General features: G+C 38.8%; 1 protein-coding gene across 3 annotated transcripts in view; it reads right to left on the bottom strand.

The window, feature by feature from the left end:
• Nucleotides 1-9,666, bottom strand: part of ATF7IP (activating transcription factor 7 interacting protein) — a 112,212-nt gene that overhangs the window by 92,778 nt on the left and 9,768 nt on the right. Inside the window, exon 1 of one of the 3 annotated variants that reach the window (XM_010565848.1) lies at nucleotides 1,510-1,533. The exons of the other annotated variants lie outside the window; for them this stretch is intronic. The gene's annotated coding sequence lies outside the window, so the exon portion shown is untranslated. Of the gene's footprint in view, nucleotides 1-1,509; nucleotides 1,534-9,666 lie in introns of those variants that run through there. 3 annotated transcript variants of the gene reach the window in all.

Genomic DNA, 9,666 nt, shown 5'->3' with positions numbered 1-9,666 from the left:
AATTTTTTTCCCCCCCCCCCCCCCCCCCCCCCCCCCCCCCCCCCCCGTTTTTGTACTTTTTTTAGTCTGGACTTGCATATAACCAGACTTCTAAATGACAAGCAAAATTGCGTCCCATATCAAATCTGAATTTATAACTAAAAAAAAGTTATCAAAGGTTTCAAAGTAAATGAGATACATATAAAAAAAAGACTTATTTGGCCCAAATTGTTGGCATGCAGCATTTTACTCTGCCATATCAATGCAGAAGTATACCCTTCTCTATTATCATTAAATCCCCCCCTCCTCAATATCAACCAGTTATAGTTCTCTTTCCTAGCATATTTACATCTTCTCTATTGGCCTTAATTCACAGTCCATTTCAGAATAGCTCCAATACTTTTACTCCCTATCACTGCCATTTTAAGCTCAAATAATCTACCTGCCTACTTTGCCCTTCTACCTTTTTAGTTTTATTCTCTTCAGTTAATCTCATTTTTCCTTCAGCTGGATCAGGCCCGTCTACTGCCAGTTCCACATCCCTAGCTTGAGCTGCTGTCTACCTTTAAGTGACCATGTTCTCCTTGGCCTGTTCATGCATCTCCAGCTATCTCTTTTCTCTAGCTCAGAGACTTCCCAGATCCAGTCATTTTCTTTTACCATCTCCCCTTTCCAGTCTCCCACCCCGTCACAAAATTTTTGACTTGTAAAATATAAACACCACAAATACATTTGTGCAGAACTAGCACATCTGCCCCATACAGTCCTTTCATGCGCTACATGCATAACTACAATACAGTATATTACATAATTAGCAATACTGTCATTTTGTTAAAATATGCTGCTCTAAGGCAAGCTTATTGTCTTCTGAGGGGGGAGATCAGATAAATATCATATTCTGATCTGTTCCCCTATTTACAAATATACTTTTTTAAAATTTACATAAATGGACTTGAGAATGTGCATTTATACTAAAAAATAAATGGACAACAGATTAGTGTCCCATACTTTTAACAGCTTTGCCATCTCAAAAAAAGAAGAGAATTCAAACTACAACCAGGATAATGAAATTTCTTCATAACACCATGAAGCCAAAAAACCACCACTGGTGGATTCAACCTTCTTAATTCTGCACCCTTTTCAGGGGTAAGTTCACAGTACTGCTAAGCCTCCATGTGCATCAACTGGTGTTGAGACAAAAATAGCACAGTAGCAAAACAGTAGAGGTTTGAACCAAACAAGAACAGTAACATTAGCAACTACATACTCAAATTTCTAATATTTTTTAAAGTCTTCAGTTTTACTTAAGTAAACATTTTACAATAATTGCTAGTTAATGTTCCCTGAAACAACAGCAACCCAAAAATAATTACAGCAAGAACAAATGACTTCCAGGCTTCGCAGAAAACACCTCTTATATTTAAATTTAATTCCTGGCATTCTGCCAAAGTGGGGTATGGGCACCTAAGTGGAAAATTAACTTCAAAGGCCTCTAAAACATTAATACAGAAAACGAGTTGCTTCTCTTACCTGGCAAGAAGTTGGCACGTGCAAAATGAGCTTCCTCCTCTGAGTAAGCCACTCACATGCAGCTCGTGATACTTATGCAAATGAGCTACAAGTACACTTCCAGGTCAGCCATCTTGATACTAAGATCTTGTTCTGTTTACATAGCAGCATGAGTACTATTTTTTAGCCAGCCTGAGCTATGCTGTTGTACCTCTCAGCTAGTAGCCTACATCTGCTTGTTAAAGCCTGCTGGAACTCCCACTTCTCCACACAAGTGGCTGAACGTGTCAGGAGTGCCCCTGCAGCTCACTGAGCATGCCACAGCCTCCAAGGGAACGTTGCAACTGCAAGTGCCTCCAGTCGGACTCTTTGTACTGCCTTCTGTGCTGCCAACTATTAGCACTGCAGCAACTATGTGCAGTGAAGTACCTCCCACATACCACACAGTAGTACCAACAAGCATAAATTTATTACAGCACAGTGCAAGACAGCACACTAAAAAAAGAAGCTGAAATTTCCTCAGTATTCTCACTTACTAGCAATCTAATTACACCTAGGTTCCTTTGTACGTCTTTTCACATTCATCAGCACGGCTCTTTCGGTCCAGAAACCAGAGTGCTCCTGCAATCCGTGCACAGGAGAACTCCATGACACATGTTAGCTGCTGCCGACGCGGAGCCAGACTGCAGTTACAGCTAGCTGGCGCCAGTAAAAATTTACATAAAGGGGGCCTCATTTCAGGACTAAATTGCAGCAGGATATTGCTGAGCAACGCCTCCCCCCGCCCCCACGAGACTACTACCAGTTCTAGAATATATTGTCTAGTTATTTGCTTATAATCCAGATCCATGTCAAAAGTCAAGTGCTGCTCTTACTGTTTATATAAACGAAAATTGACAGTCTCTGCAAAAGAAATTCCACCTTGAAGCCTGTTCCTAGTAGGCTGCTACACACTGCGCTGTTCACAGCGATTCTGGTGAGCGCTCTGTAGTAACAAATAACACCAAATAAATGGGTATGCTCAATGCTCAGCAACCAGCTTTTCTTAAACTGGTATTTTCAGTATTTTGCAGCCCATCAATAACAAATAACTACCAGCACCAAGTAAGACAGATCCATTTTTAACCTAATGCCGACAGGTAACATGTCTGGCCGTTTAATCTGCTGTTTCCACTTCACATTTAATTTTTCTTCATTTAGGCAGATGAAGAAAAAAATGCCCCATGTGGAGCTGTGGACTTTATCTTTTCAAGTACCTAAAAGGTACAGTGACAGGTAAAGGCAGAAGCTTGGATTTCAGCCTCACTCTGAGTCCAATTACATTAATAAATGAATTTCATTTTACAAATCCTTATTCTGAAGTCACTGTACTTTTGGGGGGAAAAAAGAAGCCAGGCTTTGCTTACTATTAAGTGTGTGTATGTAAAGGATGAATCATTCGCCAATATCTTTTTCCTCTCATTTGTGGCCTTATAAGAAACTCTTAGAGCATGAAACAACTCAAGGCAAATAAACATACTGTTTATTATACTAACTATAAACATGAATTTGTGAAATCTTAAATAAAATCAAGTTAAACTGACAGTAATGTTTGGCTAGCTACACATCTAGCAACACTGCTGTAGCTGCAGCCACAGCCTAGCACCTTTTAGGGGAAAAGGAAAGTGATGGAGACAGTGATGCTTGGCGATTCCAGCAGGGCAAAGGCAAAGCGCCTCAGGACCCTATGAGCCTGCTTTTTACCACAGGCCTCTTCCAGTTCCCTGCACTGTTCCTCTTTAGAATACCAACAGTGTCAAGGTTATATCTAGTCAAATTACTTTATATATGCCCTTCCCACTGTGAGCATAATTTGCTATATGGCTGGTTCTAGGTTATTTGACTTTAACACAATTTGTTCACCTGTCCTATCAAAAAAATACCAATTTTGTATCTGAAAGTATTTAGTAGTGCAAATTACTCTTCGTTGGTTGTTACAATTCACCCTCAGCTGTTGTATCCAAAAGCCTAAAGTGATGTGTAAGGGAAAAATAATTACTTTTCCAGAATGACTGTAACATTAAAATGACAGCCATTAACTATACAAGTGATATGGTATTGCTCTTCTTTTACATCACATGTATCTTTTGATTTATCTTACTTTCAGACAGATTTGTGTATGTTAGCACATTTAAGCACTGTGCAGAATACATCTTTCAGTGATGCTGTTGTCATTTGCAGAATGAATCATCAGATGAACAGCCTCTGAGCTTAAAAATAAAGGGCACCAATGCTGCTTTAAAAAAAAAAAAGCAAACCAAAAAAATCTTTGTGTTTCCCACATACAGCTGCCTGCCCCCCCCTCCCAGCTCTACAGCTTTGTGCACAAATACCAGAATAATAGCATGACTCTCAACACAGTAAAACAGATACTGCAAAATAAGAGCCTTTACTTGGAATATTTTCTGTTCTTGGCTCAGGGAAGTCCAGGCCACAGCTTGCCAGCAGCCCCGAGGGCGAGCTCTCCATCTGCTGTCTGGGGGAGGCACCACCCCGCTTCCAGAAGGTTCTTGCAGAGTCACCCACACTCCCTCTGCGGCTGTACCTTCCTCTCTGCGCCTTCTTGACTCTCACACCGCTAGCCATGATAAAGCTCATTTTCAAACACAAAATGTTTTTACAGAGGAGGAGCAATTGGTTAGAAATACACCAACTCAGTTATACAGGGCTCAGGGGGCTGCCTCTGAGCCAGGGGTGAACTGAAGTAACTGGAGGGCTTGCTATGCCCCCAACCAAGCGCAGCAATGTCTGCCTGCCATGTACAGAGCTGATGAACTGACCCCAAGAACTAGCACAGGGGCCCGCTTTAGCCACTTCCAAAACAGGGTATTTGGGTGGGGTTTTTTTGTTTCCAGTTTTGGGTTGGTTAGGGGTTTTTTTGGTTGTTGGGGGGGTGGGGGGGGGGGGGGGGTGTTGGAGGGGGTTTCTGTGGGTTTTTTTAAATGCTAGAGTCTAACCTGGGAGAATAAACAATAGCATACTCAATTATATTCTCCAGCAATTGCCACTACAGAAAAAGCCAAAATGTCTGTCTACCTTTCCCATGTTTAGCATGTGGTCAGTGGAAACATGAGAGCTTTTATGACTTTGCCTTCTCAAAGCCAGTTAATAGGACTCTTCCTCCAACATGCACAAAATTTTCTAGTCTCTCATCAGAAGCAACCTTAAAGAGCAGATGTTACAGTCAAAAGTAATAAGGCCAGCTGCATTCAAGATAATTACTATTAAGCTGTATGGTTTCAATTGCTACGTATCAAAGACAACATCCTCAAATTTTAAATGTCGGTTGATTCATCTCAGAATAGAAAGGTACAGAAAAGTCTGCCACAGAATGATTTGCCTAATTCAGACACAATTTTAGATGTAAAAGCATTTCATGGACAAAGTTTGTCTAAAATAAAAGAAAAAAAAAAAACAAAACAAACAAACCCCTGATGACATCTGTCACTAGTAGCTTGATTAAAGAAGAAAAAAACCCACCACAGAGCAAAAGAAAATGAAAGGCCCTGGGCCTTCGGTAGGCAACACACACAGAGGCCAAAACACCCCCTTCCCCTCTGTCTTCTCCTCCAAAGCTTGAAACAGAACAAATTACTCATTCAAGAGCCAGAAGTTGGTAGTTCCCAAGTTTCTCTCACATTGGTCTTTGAAAGGCACAGAAAATTATGTTCATTTCTGAAGTAGAGACAGTCTGTCAACCCATTATCTTAGCTGGTGTGGTTTGTTTCAAGATATTTTATAGCAGAAGCCTGTATCAACAGGAGTAGGAAGGCAGGAAAGGGAAGGGGGCGGGGAGGGGGAGGAAGGGCTGACAATAGTTGTATCCACTTTTCTACCACAGAAAAGGGGTGAGAAAGTGTCTAAACCAGGTAACTTCCAGGCAGTAACAGTGTCTAATGTTGCACTCCCTTTCTTTTAGAAAGGGAAAATAGTCGGTTTGACTCCTTATCAACTTTAGAAAAAGCACATTTTCCTCACTTAAATTTACATGAAGAATTTTGTCATTTACTAAACAAATACTGAAAAGCTGACAGATCTTAACCTGCAAATCAAGGTGATGTAGAAAAAAAATCAACCCAAAACATTTTGCCTTACTTATAGTCCCTTTGAAGACGGTACATTCTTGAGAAAAAAACATAGTAAAGTTTACAGCTAAAAATAAAGGTCCGATTTAACTGTTTAATAATAGTCATAATGTGATTAAGTATTTAAGATGAAAAACAGTTTTAAGTGCTTGGTAACCATTTATTTCTAGTATCTAAAGAACCAAGCAAGTCAGCTGTTTGAAAGTGATTTGCATGCATTAAACAGTATTGCGTTAATTCAACAGTCCATTCCAGTTGGTTCCTAATCCTGCCTGAAATTGTTTGCTCCCAAAATATCTACCAAAATAGAAGATGCAGCTGTGCAAAATGAGACAATTCTGAGTTTTAAGAGGAACATAAAAAATAATCAAGCCATGTTAGAATGGTTCCAAGCAAGTACAATTAAGTAATGAAAAACTATCCAAATAGTTGGAGCACAAATGAAAATAAAGTAGTATCATTTTCTTATAATCAAATACACCATCTTAAAAAAAATGAATTGAGGAAAAAAGTGACTCTATACACTCCTTCAGAGTAAGCTACTGTTGGGTATTTCTCTTTGAAAGTCACGTGTATTTGAGACTGCTACCCTATTAGCAATTTATTTACTGCTGAAAGCCTATCCTTCAAGTTAACTTATCAGCAGTACAAAGCTAATTGTTCTAGAATGCAGCAGTGGAAGAAGTGGAGAAAATGCAGATGCAAGAACACTGAGCAGAGTCTGACAATGCATCTTGCATTAAAAATGTATAGTGATCATCAATTCAGTTGAAGTTGTTAATTCATTATACACAACTATTTCTAATTCATATCAAGAACTTCTAATTTATGTATTTAATAAAAGAATATTATTTTTCTTTTAGCATCCACTGAAGTGCCTTGTTCCCATGCAAGTAAATCGGTGGGTTTTGTTTTCTTTCTGAAGACTAAAGAACACATTTTAACACTATAGGAGGGACCAGAGAAGAGATCACGCTGTCAGCTACCAGTGCAGTACTACTGTACAGCAAGCATTACAGTGTACTTTGACTTCTGGAAACAGGGATGTGTTCCATATGCAACACAGGTTTCAAAACTTACCATATTTTATGCATTCCAACACCCACTTTAGAAAAGAAAAAAGAAAACCAACGAAAAAAAACCCCAAAACCAACACCCAACCAAAAAACTCCCAAGCCACCCCACCCACCCAGCTCATACAATAAAACGCTACAGCTCCCTGCTGGGCCAGTCATTTTGTACAGCACTTCCAAGAATTACACTGTTTTCAAAACAGCCTGTTAAAGAGCAAAGTAAACCAAGACCAAAGGGAAGACACTGAGACAAGAGCTTTCCTCTGAACTCTGGCAATCTCTGTGTGCCTCTTCTGTAAAATGGGACTAAGCTTACTCAGCTCACAGAAAAAAAAAAAAACGGGGGCAACAAAAAAAGGCACAAAAAGGACTGTATGAAAGACATGGTGTGAATGTACAATATTTTACTCAAACGTAATACATGTGAAGAACCACTCCTCACAGGGAATGTCAAAAAATATACTCCTTTCCTTTTCATGTTGCCATTAAAGAGGGGGTTAACAAAAAAACCCACACCAAGAGAACCAATAGCACTTGACAATTTTTATACGCTTATTGTTTTATGACATTTTAATATGCTCCTTAAAAAAAAAAAAACCACAACAACAACCAAAACACCCCAAAACAAAAAACCAACACCAAAACCACCACAGGATGTGTATGGTAAAGTACGTTTTAGACATAATATTTCATCCCCTTCAATGATTACAAAGTAGGAGTTCAGTGATCTCATCATGAAGAATAAATTGTTTCTGCTTGCTTTGAAAAATATGAGTTATTAACATCTGGAATTAATCAACAACAGTAACTGACTAAAACCCACACAAACCTCAGATATCATTTATAAGACTGGGGTCAGGATGACTTGACTCAGAGTATTTTGCAGAAAACCAGAAAGATTATTGTTTGGGGGTGGGAAGAAGGAAATCTCACTACGTTATTAATCTGCATTCATTAGATGAAGTGAATGTATGGCAAAACTTCACATTTTATCAAGATAAATGCATTTCAGTAGAATTTGTTGTCCAAGTTCTCAAACAGTTTAAAGTGCCTAAATGTTCTCAGGATCTTAACTATCTTACCCAATCAAGAAAAGCCACTATGAACTAAAATCTGCCTTAAATCAAATCCACTAAATAAAATTCCACTACCAATAAAACAAGTAATAAAACTACCTACCTACATTTCATCATCACCTGTGACCACACATTCGCTTTATTCCTGTCACTGATCTTTTATCCTAAAGCAGGAAAATCCTATGACCAATTACTTACAAATTTACAGTTAGCTGAAGTTAGCAATCAACCTGGGCTTAAAATCCTGCATTTTACTGATTTTTTTTTTTAATTTCTTCATATTAAATGCACATGGTAAACATAGAGAAAGCACATCTCCCAAGAACCTGACATGCACTATCTGCCCAGAATACTTCGCTTCTTTATAAACAGTGTATTGCCATTAACAATAGAAGATCATTTATAGGAACAGATACTTAAAAACTAATTTAACCACTAAGTGCTTTGTTACAGAGTATGCTAAAAGGACCAAATTAATGTACAAAAATACTGAGGAAGGACTAAACTTTTAGGTGTTTAGTACCGGCTGTCACATCCTTAGCACTAAATTCAACTTCAGACAAGAAAATACTATGAGCTACATCCTGATGAGTTATCCAGCTCTTCTGCTGCTCCTGATACGTTTCTGGAGAACTTCAAGTAACTGCCTATTTAATTACTCTCAAATTAACTCATATCCAGCTTAAGATCCCATAAAGACCTTAACTAGGTATTTGAGACAGACACAAACCAAGATTATGAGTGAGTCCTGAGAAAAAAAAAAAGTCTTCTTTCTCCTCCTCCTTTTAAGTTCTCCCCCTCCCCAAGGGAAAAAAAGCTGAGCACTGCTTTTCTCCTACCTTCATGTCCCTGGACACTGACACCTATTGACTACCTTTTAGTGGGTGTTGAGCATGACAGATAGCTAGGCCACGAACCAGTAACACACACCGGAAAAGACTAGGCCGTGTGGAACCATTAGCACTTTGAAAGTCAGATTTCAGTTAAGTTGTACAAAAGAAATAAAAGAATAATTTACCTTGAAACTTTCATTCTATCATTTGTAGTAGCTCTGCAGAATTTATAGTAGCATTACTCGAGTAGCAAATAACTGCTACCTGCAAAATAGTTAACATTTACATAATCATTCTTATTCCAATGTATTTACGAAGATTTTGTAGTTCTTATCTACACCAGAAAAAGTTACAGGTTGAAAATGTGATAATCAAATGTAAATCTAACCATTTGGTTACAAAAATTTAACAAAGTTTATAAAGAGTTTATTTTATGTTTTAGTTAAAGTATGAGGCGAGCTTTTGAGAAAGGGCAGAATAAAGTGAGAGCTCTTCTGGCCTGGTAAGGAAGTAAGCCAAAATGAAATAATTTGATTAGCAAGACATATGGGTATGACCTTTGACCTCTCCTGTCCCACCCAATCAACCCTGTAACTGAGAAAGGATAGAGGTCTATGCATTATTTCAGTGAGAGAGGGGAGGGAAAACAAAAAACCAAGAAACACCAAACCAAAAAAAACCAAGACCAAAAAACACCTTCCTGTTGACAAAAAGACGACAATATTTTATGATATTTTATACAGCTTAGAATTAGTTAGTTTTGCCTAAACAAAGTTTGAAATTGTTTCTCAGCAAAGCAGAGCTGGTGCTTACCTCTAAGGTCTGGTGCATGTGATGCCAACAGCTCTGCTCATTTGCATACAGTCAAGCTGAACTGCTGCAATGAAGAGCACTTCGTCAGCCATTTTGAAACTGCACTGTCTGAGCTGCACTGAAAATGTGATTTAAGATGGCTGCAATGTGCACTCAAGACCAGCCACTCAGTGACAACTCGGCAGTGCATATAACATTTATACAGCAAAGCACCTCCCTCTTTGCCACACTGCAACAAACTGCACAGGCGGGGGGGGGG

The sequence above is a fragment of the Haliaeetus leucocephalus genome, unplaced genomic scaffold (assembly GCF_000737465.1).
Source record: "Haliaeetus leucocephalus isolate CR32 unplaced genomic scaffold, Haliaeetus_leucocephalus-4.0 Scaffold196, whole genome shotgun sequence".
Lineage (NCBI taxonomy): Eukaryota > Metazoa > Chordata > Aves > Accipitriformes > Accipitridae > Haliaeetus > Haliaeetus leucocephalus.
This window is presented reverse-complemented; position numbering and strand designations above follow the sequence as displayed.